Genomic DNA, 12,642 nt, shown 5'->3' on the forward strand with positions numbered 1-12,642 from the left:
GAATCAAAGTTCACTTGTACTTACTTCACTTTGCCCAAGATGTAGTTGAAAATTATTTTGCTGAATACGAGAATGGACTAATGCAGAAAAACACATTGGAATATTTATTCAACACAAGAAGTTTTGTTTTTTTAGCATTGCCTTGAAATGTTCTTTCGTATCAGTTTTTTATTTGGCTTATCTTATTTGGGAGAATGAACTGTTTCTTCAGTGCATAACTCAGCAAATGCATGAATCCTTTGGAATACTTAACCATATGCCCCATGAATAGTTCTTCACATTTAAAGAAATAATGTTTAAACATTATTAGCAGTGTTTCTGCTCGTGTAAAGTAAGTGTTTTGGTTTGTAAGGATCTCAGGTGTTCAGAATTGAGTCAGTCATTGGTCATACTCTTTATTTATGACACCCATATCCTTGATATGGAAAGGCTACATTTTTGTTCTGTTGTAGTTCACCTTACTAGTTTTTATTCCTCTCCTGCCTGCAAATCCATACTCTTTATTCCCTACTAAATGTTTATACTTCCAAGCCATTTTCCAAATTCTGGATATATTTCCTTGGAGAAACTATATATGTTTATGTTTTCTATATAAATGATACTGTGGTATAAATCTCATTTTGCTCCTAACTTTCATAAAATATTAGGTTTTAAGACTATTTATGTTATCTTATATAACGTGCTCCTGACTGGTGCATGTTCTCCTGCATTCACATACAATCTTTTCCTCTAGTCATAGATTCTTAAGTTGTTCCCAGCTGTTCCACCTTCTACAGACTTGTACGTGTCTTCCTATGAATCTTCCCTGTAGTTTCTATGGGATATATGTCCTAGAGTGGAATGGCTTGTGTTTAGGATATGTACATATTTAATTTCAGGTAAGGCTGAATTCTTCTCAGGAAAGGTTGTACCACTTTATACTTGAACCAGCAAGACACGGGGGGTTTCATTTTGTCTACCCCTTCAGGAGCACCTGACATTTTCTGATTTTTGTTAATCTGGTATGTATGAAGCTGTGTTTTGTCCCATCTGCATTGTCTGATTACTAATGAGGGTACGCATATGCTTTTAGTCATTCTAGTTTTCCAGTCTATGAAAAATACTTCTAATTTGCCCCTTTTTCTATTAGGTTTTTATCTTTTCCACTGACTGTGTGGTAAAAGAAATTTTTTATACATTTTAGACTCTTGTCAGGTTCAGACATTGTAAATAACTTGTCTTGTCATTTGTTCATTCTTGTTTTTGGTGACCTTCATGGAATAGAAATCTTTTCCCAGTTGTGCTTTTAAGTGTTGTTGTTGTGTCAGTTTTATAGCTTCACCATTTACATTTAGGTCTTTAATTTAATTTGGAATTTATTTTTGGGTACAGTATGTAATAGGAATCCAACTTTTTTTCCAGCTAGTCATTAAAGGAAAAGGGTTAACGAAACCCATTCCATGTATGAAAAAATGGTCGTGGTTCTACCTTCTCCTTAGCACAATTTCCTTGGAAATTTATTGAGTTGAGATAAATATCTCTAGCTATTTATTCACAACCTGTTTGTTTTGTGTAAAGAAAAAGTACAGGCTTTTAGACTTCGCTGAGTAAGGTAGGACTGGTAACTGACCTCATTCCTCATTGCAGACTTGGAACCTACTGTCAGAGATTTTTACAAGATAGTGGTTCCTATGGCACATAAGGCTTACCTAAGGAGAATGCTTCCCTCTACGTGGTGTGTTTACTGTGGTATATCCTTCCAAGCTAAGCCACCTTGGTACCAAGTTAAATCCTTTTGGGTACTGTAAGTGTGAATAGCTACTGAGTGTGTAGAGTAGGATTGTTGTCCATTTTTCTAACCATCTCCCCAATAATGTTTTCCCCATTTCATTACATACCAAGTTCCCATAAACATGAAATTTAGAGCCTCTCTGTTTTATTGATACATGTATCAATTACTTTCCCAGTACCACAGTCCTAATGTTACTTTGTAATATGCCCTAATGTCTGATAAGTGAATCTATTTTGTCCTACTTTGTGAAATTTACCTTAGCTATTTGTGGATTTTTATTCTTCTATTTAGGTTATAATATCAGTTTATCAAATTTCCTTTTTTTTTTTTTTTAAGATTTTATTTATTTGGGGTGCCTGGGTGGCTCAGTGGGTTAAAGCCTCTGCCTTCCGCTCAGGTCATGATCCCGGGGTCCGGGGATCGAGCCCCGCGTCCGGCTCTCCGCTCAGCGGGGAGCCTGCTTCCTTTCCTCTCTCTCTGCCTCCCTGTGATTTCTGTCTGTCAAAATAAATAAAATCTAAAAAAAAAAAAAAAAAAAAAAGATTTTATTTATTTATTTGACAGAGAGAGAGATCACAAGTAGGCAGAGAGGCAGGCAGAGAGAGAGAAGGAAGCAGGCTCCCTGCTGAGCAGAGAGCCCGACGCGGGGCTCAATCCCAGGACCCTGAGATCAAGACCCGAGCCGAAGGCAGAGGCTTTAACCCACTGAGCCACCCAGGCGCCCCATCAAATTTCCTTTTTTAAGGAAGCTGCTGAGAGGGCACCTGGGTGGCTCAGTTGGTTAAGCCACTGCGTTCTGCTCAGGTCAAGACCCCAGAGTCTGGGGACGGAGTCCCACACCAGGCTCCCTGCTTAGCAGGGGGTCTGCTTCTCCCTCTGACCCTAGCCCTTCTCGTGCCCTCTCACCCTCTCTCTCAAAAACCTATTTAAAAAAAAAAAAAATGCAGAGATTTTTATTGGAATTACATTAATTTATAGGTTAACTTAGAACTGACATAAGGTCAAATCATCCCATTTATAAACAATTTCACTCTCCATTTATTTAGGATATGTGTATGTGTGTTTGTTGATATTTTGTCTGTCTCTGTTGTGTTGGCTAATTCCTAGGGACTTTATAAATTGTCTTGCTCTTGAAAATGGTGTCCTCTTATTTCTGGTATAGAGAAATATATTGAACTTGGTGTGTTAATCTTGTATTTGTAGTTTTGATGAAGGCTTATTGCTAATATCAATTCTCTTGGGTTGTCTATGTAAATGCAAATAATGACAGTTTTTTCTCTTCCTTTTCAATTCTTATACTTCTCATTCTCTTTGTTTTGGCCAGTTTACCAGTCTGTATTTGACAGTGATTGTGGTAGCAGGCATTTTTATTTTTTTCTACCTCAGAGTCTAAAGTTGCTATATTAAATATGTGTTTGCAGTGAGTTTTATGCTAGTTAGTATTTTATCAAAAAAAGTTCCTTTTGGGGTGCCTGGGTGGCTCAGTTGGTTAAGGGTCTGCCTTTAGCTCAGGTCATGATCTCAGGGCCCTGGGATGGAGCCCCACACTGGGCTCTCTGCTCATTGGGGAGCCTACTTCTCCCTCTCCCTCTGTGCTCTCTCTCTCTCAAATAAAGTCCTTTTTTAAAGAAAGCTCCCTTTTAATGCTAATTGAAGTCTACATTTGTTTAGATTGTCTTGATTTTTCACCTTTAGTAATAGTATGATGAACATTAATTTTTTGATATCAAACTATTGTATTCCTGCTTCATACTGGGAGGATTCTTTTGTATGAAATAATTTGTTTTATCAAAAATATACCTATAAAGGAGTGTGAAAGATGATTAATATAAAAGTGAGGTACTAGGTTGCAATAATGAGTTCTATATAGAAGGCAGTATTGCTACTGTTTGATGAGGTGTCCCAGGAGAAGATAAGCTGAAAAGAGACATTGGATCACAAGCTCCAGTTTGAGAATTTACAAGGACCTTTTCTGTAGAAGTCACTGGGCAAGGTCCTGAGCAAATCTTGGGAAACTTAGGGTTATCCATAGTTAGTTTGTGGAAAGTGTCAGCTATTAGTACTGAGTATCTGCCTGTAACACAGTCTAGGGGAGTGGGCTGCTTAGGCATTTCTGCTTTTGAGTTCCTGCCTTTTTTTTCTTTTCCCCTGCTTTTACTTAAGCTCTCAGGAGTAGATCAAAGCAGAACATTTGTGTATTCTCAAATGATCAGGGAACAGGGCTTGAAGGAAAATAGCGAGGAGTTCTTCAGCACGTGGTTTAGCTAACCAAGTACAGCTAATAATCTAGGTCAGGTTCACCCAGGTTCGATCAGATTAAAAATATGCTATAAAGAAAGCATCACTCTGTAGTTCTCTTGAGTCATTCTGCACAAGTCTGAACTGATGCTTCTCTTTGTTTTGAGGTTTGCATTTTCCTACATAGTCCTTTTTTCCCCCTGTTGTGTATCTTTATCTTTCATTATAAATATTTTCCTCAGGGTTTCTGCTGAACTTTGGTTGTCTGCTTATTTTTAAGAATAAGAGACTGGGGGTGGCTGGCTGCCTTAGTAGTAGAGCATGTGACTCTTGATAATTGGGATCATGAGTTCAAAAGCCCCATGTTGGGCCTAGAACTTACTAAACAACAACAACAAAAACAACAAATATAGTCTCTTCTGTATATAGAAGAGACTATATACAGCTGATTGAAGACCTTGAATAGGCAAGTAAGACTTGTTGTTTATGAACTTTATGTTACAGCTATTTTGGAGGCCATGGCACAGAATTTGTTAATATTTCCCTGAATTCAACTATCCATCCAGTCTCCAAGTAACCCACCTAACTCATAAGTGTTCAGGAAAATATCGGAAAACACCGTCACTGTAAGTATGTGATCTAGTGAGAGTGCAGAGGGGGTAGAAAATTACATCTGGGGACGCCTGGGTGGCTCAGTTGGTTGGGCGGCTGCCTTTGGCTCAGGTCATGATCCCAGCGTCCTGGGATCGAGTCCCACATCGGGCTCCTTGCTCTACGGGGAGTCTGCTTCTCCCTCTGACTCTGCCTTCCACTCTATCTGCCTGTGCTCGCTCTCGCTCTCCCTCTGAAAAATAAATAAAATCTTTAAAAAAAGAAAAGAAAAGAAAATTACATCTGTATAAATCTTTCAGACTCACTAATCAGCTAACACCTCTCCCCTGAGAAGCAGTTAGGAGCAAAAGTAGGAAAAATAAGCACCCGATTGTCATTCTGGAAAAATGATTCCATGTGGAAACATGGAATAGGGAATTATGTTACATTGAATAGTGTGTTAGATTGAACTTTTATTTTTTAAGTAATCTCTACACCCAGCCTAGGCCCCAACCTAAAATTTAGGGATTAAGAGTAGCATGCTTCACCAACTTAAGCCAGCCAGGTGCCCCTGAATTTGTATTTTATTTATTTTTTTTTTAAAGATTTTATTTATTTATCAGAGAGAGAGAGGGGGAGAGAGCGAACACAGGCAGACAGAATGGCAGGCAGAGGCAGAGGGAGAAGCAGGCTCCCTGCTGAGCAAGGAGCCCGATGTGGGACTCGATCCCAGGACGCTGGGATCATGACCTGAGCTGAAGGCAGCTGCTCAACCAACTGAGCCACCCAGGCGTCCCAGCCCCTGAATTTGTATTTTAAATTCATCTTTATATTTGCTTATTTTTTTGGTCTCTTTTCTACTTCCAAGTGGAACATATTTAAAATCTCCATTTGCTAGCTTCTCATGGTTTCATCAATTTTTATTTAATATATTTCTGCCACCTTATTACACATTTAGTATTTACTATGCTTTCAGGTTTGTTGTTTTTGTTGTTTTTAATAGGTCAAATTTTCTTCTTCAGGTTTTGTTTGTTTTTTTTGTTTTGTTTTGTTTTGTTTTGGGGCTTTTTGCTGCAGGAAGCCTTATTGTTTCCGCTTGACCCAGGCTTGGGAAAGGGCTCCAGGGTGATTAAAAAACAGGCTTGTGGCCGCAGGGACAGGTTCAGGCACCAGCTGTGTGGGCAGGACGCCAGAGGGGCCCCTCAAAGGCTGCTGGGGTCCTCGTGTTGAAGTGTGAGCCTCTCCCCGAGATCCTCGACCAGCCCAGCCTTGGGGGTCCAGCTGGCCTGTGGAGGTGAGTTAGGGCGCCGCACTTCTTGATCGCCTTCTCATTGTGGTTCTCCAGCAAGTCTCAGAGATGGGGCCTGTGTGCGCAGAACCTGGGGCGTTCCAGATCCAGACCGGCGGGCCTTTGGTTTCTCTCCAGAACCGGGGCGACCTCCGTGGCATCCAGGGTCTTACACACTTCCCTTGGGACCAATTCTGAATGTCCCTGGGAAGCGCACAGCCTCTTTGCCGATTTCGCATCTTCAAGGGACTCAGCACCTTCGTGCTTCCCCCTACCCCCCAGCACGCAGAGGAGGTGGCCTGGGCCCTCCAGAGGCACTTCGTCGAGGTTAAGGTAGAAACCCGGAGAGAAGCAGGTGCAGGAGGCCTGCTGAGGCCTGCTGAGCATGCAGGGGACAGCGGCCTCCACCTCAATGAAGTAATTCTGAGGAATCTGGGAGCTCACATCTACAGCTAATAAGGACCTAAACTCAAAATAGTGAGTTCATTGGTCCCGGAGGCAGAGTATGGCCGAGAAGATGTCTTCAAAGGTTGTCACTGAGAAAAAGTTTGGAAGGGGGTTGGAGGCTAGCAGAAGGGAGTTCCTGGGTCCATTCTCTCCAAAAACTGTTGACACAAAAGACAGATCTGGGACTGTAAGGCACGCTGCCTCTCCTTGAGGTTTGAAAGCTACACATTCTGTTCCTATTCTTGTGGTTACTTCTAACCCCTAGTTATGTTTATTTTTCTCTACCAGTGTTTAAAGTTGTAAATATTGAAGTCTTATAACAACACAAGACGGTTGGCACCTGTCACCCTCCTTGCTTTCTCCTCCAAACTCTTGTCCCTGTTGGTCCCCTGCCCCTCTTCCTTCACCAATGTTGGTATCACTTGAAATTTTTATTCCACATTGTTACGGTTAATTTTTTATATTTAGTACTTGACTAGTTGAATAAATAGCTTGTTTGAAATTACTGTTTTTCCTTACTTTCTATATATGTTTTATCCATTTATATTTTTAACTATAAAACTGTAAAAGTGCATGGTTTTTAAAAATCAAATTTTAAAAAGGGAGGGGGGAATAAGATAGTTCCTCCCAACTCCTGATCCCAGGAGCAATCGCCCTTTTTTTGTTTCTCTGTTTTTACCTACTTTAAAAAAAAAAACTTATTTATTTGAGAAAGAGTGAACACAAGTGGGGGGCGGTGGGAAGAAGGAGAGAGAAGCAGACTCCCTGAGCTGCTGAGCAGGGAGCTGGACATGGGGCTCCATCCGAGGACCTCGAGATCATGACCTGAGCCAAAGGCAGACACTTAACTGACTGAGCCACCCAGGCACCCCTCTGTTTACCTTATTTCTAAATAATGTGCTCATCCTGCTATTTCTTACTGTTTTAACCTGTCTCCTTGCCACCCCCCATGGCAAATTGGACGCCTTTTGCTACTATCCCACATATCCTCTGCACCATTTTAGACTCAGATATAGAAGTTATGCGTCAGTAATGGCAAAGCAGCCATGCCAGCTCTGGAGCACCCACCTTTACTGTAATTTGAGAGAAAAATAAACTTTGTGTTCAAACCACTGTATTTAGGTTTTGTGTTAAAGCAACTTAGTCTGTACTAAAACTAATAGAGGGATAGATGAACTTATGACCATAAAAGGGTTAGACTTGGTGAGCAGGGGGAAGTAGATGGAAATCTTAGATAAAATTACCCATTCTGTATAAAAGGCCTCAGGAAGGAACATCTGTACAATGCCAAAGATTCTTCCTTGGGCAGAGATCATTGAGCCCTAATGAACTGGCTATTTGACCTTGGACAAGTCACTTAAACCACCTTGGAATAAAAAGATTGAAGAAATCCATCTTTCAAGGATTCTCTCTCGCTCTGTCATTCTGTAAAAGGATATTTCTCTAGAAAAAAAACAAGAGTGGTAAGGAAAAGCTTCAAACATTAAGTACTTGAACTGATTCCTCAGAGATGGCATATGGTATGTGGATCAACAGCAGGAGCAAATGTTATAATTGGGGTCTGGTAGTAGAGCTCCATTCTCTAGCTCTGCTTGCAAACTGTGCATCATTAACTGACTTCTTTTTATTGAACCTTGCTAAAGGCAAGCACTGTCAGCCAACTCAAACTTACATTCTGACTTTATCTAAACTCCTTTCCTCAGAGCTATAGGCTTGATAATCTGCCTTCCAAGTTAACACAAGTGACACTTTCCAATACACATAGGAAGAGTTACCAGCCTTCTAGCCTACAATATGCTTATAGCTGCTGATGCCATGCATAGCTTAGATCTTTGTTATTGTAGCACACCACTTTCAGGGATCAAGCTTTTCCTTTTAGGGACTACCCTAACCTTCTGTAATATACAAAAAAATACAGTAGCTAAAAAAAAGATAAGCATTTTTTTTTTCTCATGTAACAGTCTAGCGGTAGTCAAGGAATCTAGGGCCCTGTTAGGCAGCTTCACTTTACAGGGTAATTCAGGGCCAAGGTTTCTTCTATGTTCTCACTCCACAATCACATGAGTCCTTCTAATCCTCATGGTTTAAACTGGTTCACCACCATCACAACTAAGTTCAACCCTAGCAGAAAGAAAAGTAGAGGGCAAGTAGCTTCTCTTTAAGAATTTACCTAAGTACAGAGTTTGCCTAGCTTCAGGGTCTCTGTGGAAAAAAATAGTAAAAGATTTGTAGAAAGAGGTGATATAATCACAAAAAACTCCTGATACACCGTTAGACACTTAATCATCAGATCTCATGATAGTAATTATTAGTTTGGATAGGGCTTTACTTTTTCTCTTTTTTAAAAGATTTTATATTTATTTATTGGAAAGCAAGCAAGTGGGGCTGGTGGAGAGGGGCAAAGGGAGAGGGAGAGAATCTCAAGCAGACTCCCCACCTAGCTGGGGAGCCAGCCAGGGGGCTCAACCCCACAACTCTGAGACCAAATTCAAGAGCCAGAGGCTCAGGGCACCTGGGTGGTTCAACTGGTTAAGCAACTGCTTTCAGCTCAGGTCATGATCCTGGAGTCCCGGAATCAAGTCCCACACCCAGCTCCCTGCTTGGCAGGGAGTCTGCTTCTCCCTCTGACCTCTGCCTTCTCATGCTCAGTCTCTCATTCTCTCTCTCTCTCAAATAAAAAATATTTTAAGAGTCAAATGCTCAACCGAGGAGTGCCTCAAGCAACCCTGTCCTTTTTTCTCTCTCTTTTTCAATAAATAAAAGATTTATTTATTTGAGAGAGAGAGAGAAGGGGAAGGGGCAGAGGGATAGGGAAAGAGAATCTCTAGCAGACTCTCTGCTGAGGAAGGAGCCCCAGGAGGGCTTGATTTCAAGACCCTGAGATTACAACCGAGCAGAAACCAAGAGTCCGAAGCCTAACTGAGCCACCCAGGTGCCCCTTTTACAGTCCTTTCTGAGTCTAACATTGAGTTTTGGTTCTCAGAACAGATACTTTGCAAGTGGAAATAAAGGTAATTGGAACGTAATACTTACCCTACAAAACTGAACCTTATATATATCTTGCCGGGTTCCCAGTAATAGCATTCACCACAACACGCTATTAATGTTAATGAAAACTGAATTTGTAACCCAGAGCTATTTACCTTTTTCAGGAGATGCTTCCTGATAAGGACAATGCCTCCCCCGAGATACTTTTGGTGTCCCTCCGACAATACAACTTTCCCATTTTACCTAACCTAAACAGGTATACTAAAGAGACCTACAGCGCCAACTACTTCATTCAATCTTTATCCGACTTTTTTTCTCTCGCGTTTCCGTTTCTTCTGGATTCAGAGTTGGTCACTTAAGATCCCGCCGGCAGGATCTGGTTGCTAAGAGACGAGACGCTGGGAGGGTGGGGACGCTGCACTGCGACAGGGCTGAGAGTGAAAGGGAGAGGGGGAAGGGGAAGGCAAAGGCAAGGCGCCGCGGCCGCGAGCCTCAGCTGCCTGTGTGGCCACGGGCCCCAGTCCTGCAGGAGCTCGTTGCTCATTGGCTCCGCCGCTGTGGCGCTGGCCTGTGATTGGTGAGGCGGCGCGGAGTGGGGCGCTACCCGGCCCACGGGAGGGGCCGTGAGTGTGAGCGCAGTGGCGGGGCTTGGCGGGGCAGGCGGGCGGGGTAGCCGGAGCTCCCTGGCGCGAGCGCTGGCTCCGCCGGTCGCTGCAGGTGACGGAGGCGCAGCGAGGGCCACGGCGGCCCTGGGCAGGTGAGCGAGAAGTCGAGGGGCCTCGGGTGCCGGCGGGGGGCGGGAAGTGCGGCAAGGGGCGGGACCGCTGGTAGTCAGCGGCTTACCTCCGCGGCCTCCTTCCCCGCGGGTCCCGGCCGGGGTCCCGCTAGCCGAAACGCCCGCGAACGTCCCCGCGCGCAGCCTGCACTTCGCAGGCCCTGCCAGCCCAGGGTCCCCGCCGCCCGCCCCGCCCGCGCACCAGCTCAGGGAACCCCGGCGTCTGCCCGCCAGGCCGCGCCCCGTGTCTCTGCCCGCATCTTCCCTCAGCCTCGCCCCGCTGCCCGGAGCCTTTGTCCGCTCCCCCCGGTTCCGCGCCCGGCGAGTTTCTGCCCCACAGGGGGAGGCGGCGACACCACAGGCTCGGGAACCGTGAGGACACGCCTCGAAGTGAGCCTCTGCGCCGAAGGTTTGCAGGGCTTTGAGCTCTTCGTCCTGGGCTTCATGTGATTTTATTTTCTCCTTCACGGTGAATGCCAGCTGCCCCGATTCCCGTTTGTGGTCAGGAAGGCTGGGCACAAGTCCTCTCTCTTGGGATGAGTCTGTTTAAAAATCTCCCACCCTCTGTTATGCCCAGGGCCTTTAACCTGACATACCGGCCCCTTCGTTTCTCCCCTTTCCTCCACCAAAAGAAGCTCTACAAAAGCCTTTTTATATTTGAAAAAAGAAACAAAGTCACGTGCCAGTCGCGGACTTCTCTTTGGTCTTAATTAATTAATTAGATTAATTTAATTAGATTGGTTTTAATATATTTAAGTAAAACAAGGTTGTGGGAATGGGGTGGGGGGTCTCCTCATGAGGACATGAGGAATCTCATGTGCATTAGCAAAAGCGAAGTGCATTAAATTGCATTTCTTCTAAATAACATGTTTCACTGTAAACGTTAACATCTAAAAAAACTTTTTTTATGAAATTGGGAGTGGATTTAGTAGTAGTGTAATTTGAGCTTCCAATTTTTTCTTACTGTCAGTTTTTGATGATAAGTGTATACTTGTTTTTTGGAATAGAGTGCACTGTGACAGCTATTCCAGTGGAATTTATAAGAATACCATGTATATTATAAATGAGTATCACATTTGAAATATACATACAAGTTTTTAAGTATTTGATCTGAACAATGTTTTTGATTAGCTAACAGGTGCCAGCATATTGCAGTACACAATAAATATTTCATTCATTCATTCATTCATTCACTCGTTTATTTATTTTTTCATTTTTAAAGGTTTTGTTTATTTATTTGGAAGAGTGAGCCAGATAGCATGGCAGGAGGCAGAGGGAGAGGTAGAAGCAGCCAGGAGGATACAATCCCAGGACCCCGGTATTAAGACCTGAGTCAAGGCAGATGCCCAACCAAATGAGCCATCCAGGTGCCTGCACAATAAATATTTTAGAAATTTTAAATGAATCTTTTTGGAAGTGAAGGGGAAAAAAAAAAAAACAGCACCCAAGTCCCTGCCCAGAATTTTGTATTAGACTGTTTTCTACTGAGGTCCACAAATTATAATAAAATACCCTAGTCTTAACATACATCTCAAATTGTGTGGTATGAATAGTGATGATGTGCTGGGTATACAAGTGGAGAACAATAAAGCTCTGTAAAATCTGTTTTCAACTGGGCTCAAGGAAGTGTTTTATAATTATTAAACTGCATTTTATTAAACTAAAATTATTAAATTGACCCTTGAAAGTGCAGGGGTTGAGGGTACTGATCCCCCACAGTCAAAAATACTTGTATAACTTTCGACTCCCCCAAAACTTAAGTACTAAGTCAACTCTTGACCAGAAACCTTATTAGCAACATAAACAGTCTATTAACACATATTTTATATATGTATTCTATACTGTATTCTTATTTAAAAAGTTAGCTAGAGAGAAGAAAATGTTATTAAGAAAATCATAAGGAAGAGCAAATACATTTAGAGTACTGCACCACAAAAAGTGTGGGTATAATTGGACTTGCACAGTTCAAACCTGTTTTGTTCAAGGGCCAACTGTACTCAGTAACAGATATTATCTTACTCCGTCCCTCCCTCCATGGCCCTCTGCTTTGGCTCTCAGTAAATGATATTAAAGTTTATCTGTTTGACTGCTAGTATCCGTCACTAGACCATAAACTCTTTGAGGATGGGGACCATGCCATATTTATTGGCTTATCACATATCACTAAATGTTTATTGACTTGTCACATATCACTAAATGTTTATTGGATTACATCCATTTGGGAAGCCATCTAGAGCCTTTTTAAAAATGATTTTATTTGAGAGAGATCTTGTGCAGGATTAAGGGGGTAGAGGGAGAGGGAGAACCAGACTCCCCACTGAGCAGCAAGCTGCAAGCAGGGCTCCATCTCGGGACCCCAAGGTCATGACAGGAGGCAAAGGCAGATACTTAACCCACTGAGCCACCCTGGCGCCCCTTATTTATGTATTTTAGAGAGAGAATGCACGGGGGAGGGGAGGTATTGGCCCTGAGGGAGAAGGAGAGAGGCAGACTCTCCACTGAGATCATGAATGGAGATGAAATCAAGAGTTGGACCCAAATGAC

The 12,642-nt window shown here is 42.7% G+C and overlaps 1 protein-coding gene across 5 annotated transcripts in view; it reads left to right on the top strand.

Moving 5' to 3' along the window:
• Positions 1-9,965: 9,965 nt before the first annotated feature.
• SANBR (SANT and BTB domain regulator of CSR) overlaps positions 9,966-12,642 on the top strand; it is a 53,788-nt gene continuing 51,111 nt past the window's right edge. For 3 of the 5 annotated variants that reach the window (XR_009357234.1, XM_059187759.1, XM_059187762.1), the window contains exon 1: positions 9,970-10,080. The gene's annotated coding sequence lies outside the window, so the exon portion shown is untranslated. Of the gene's footprint in view, positions 10,081-10,332; positions 10,508-12,642 lie in introns of all 5 variants that reach the window. The other 2 variants (XM_059187761.1, XM_059187760.1) reach the window with 2 other exon arrangements.

The sequence above is a fragment of the Mustela lutreola genome, chromosome 9 (assembly GCF_030435805.1).
Source record: "Mustela lutreola isolate mMusLut2 chromosome 9, mMusLut2.pri, whole genome shotgun sequence".
NCBI lineage: Eukaryota > Metazoa > Chordata > Mammalia > Carnivora > Mustelidae > Mustela > Mustela lutreola.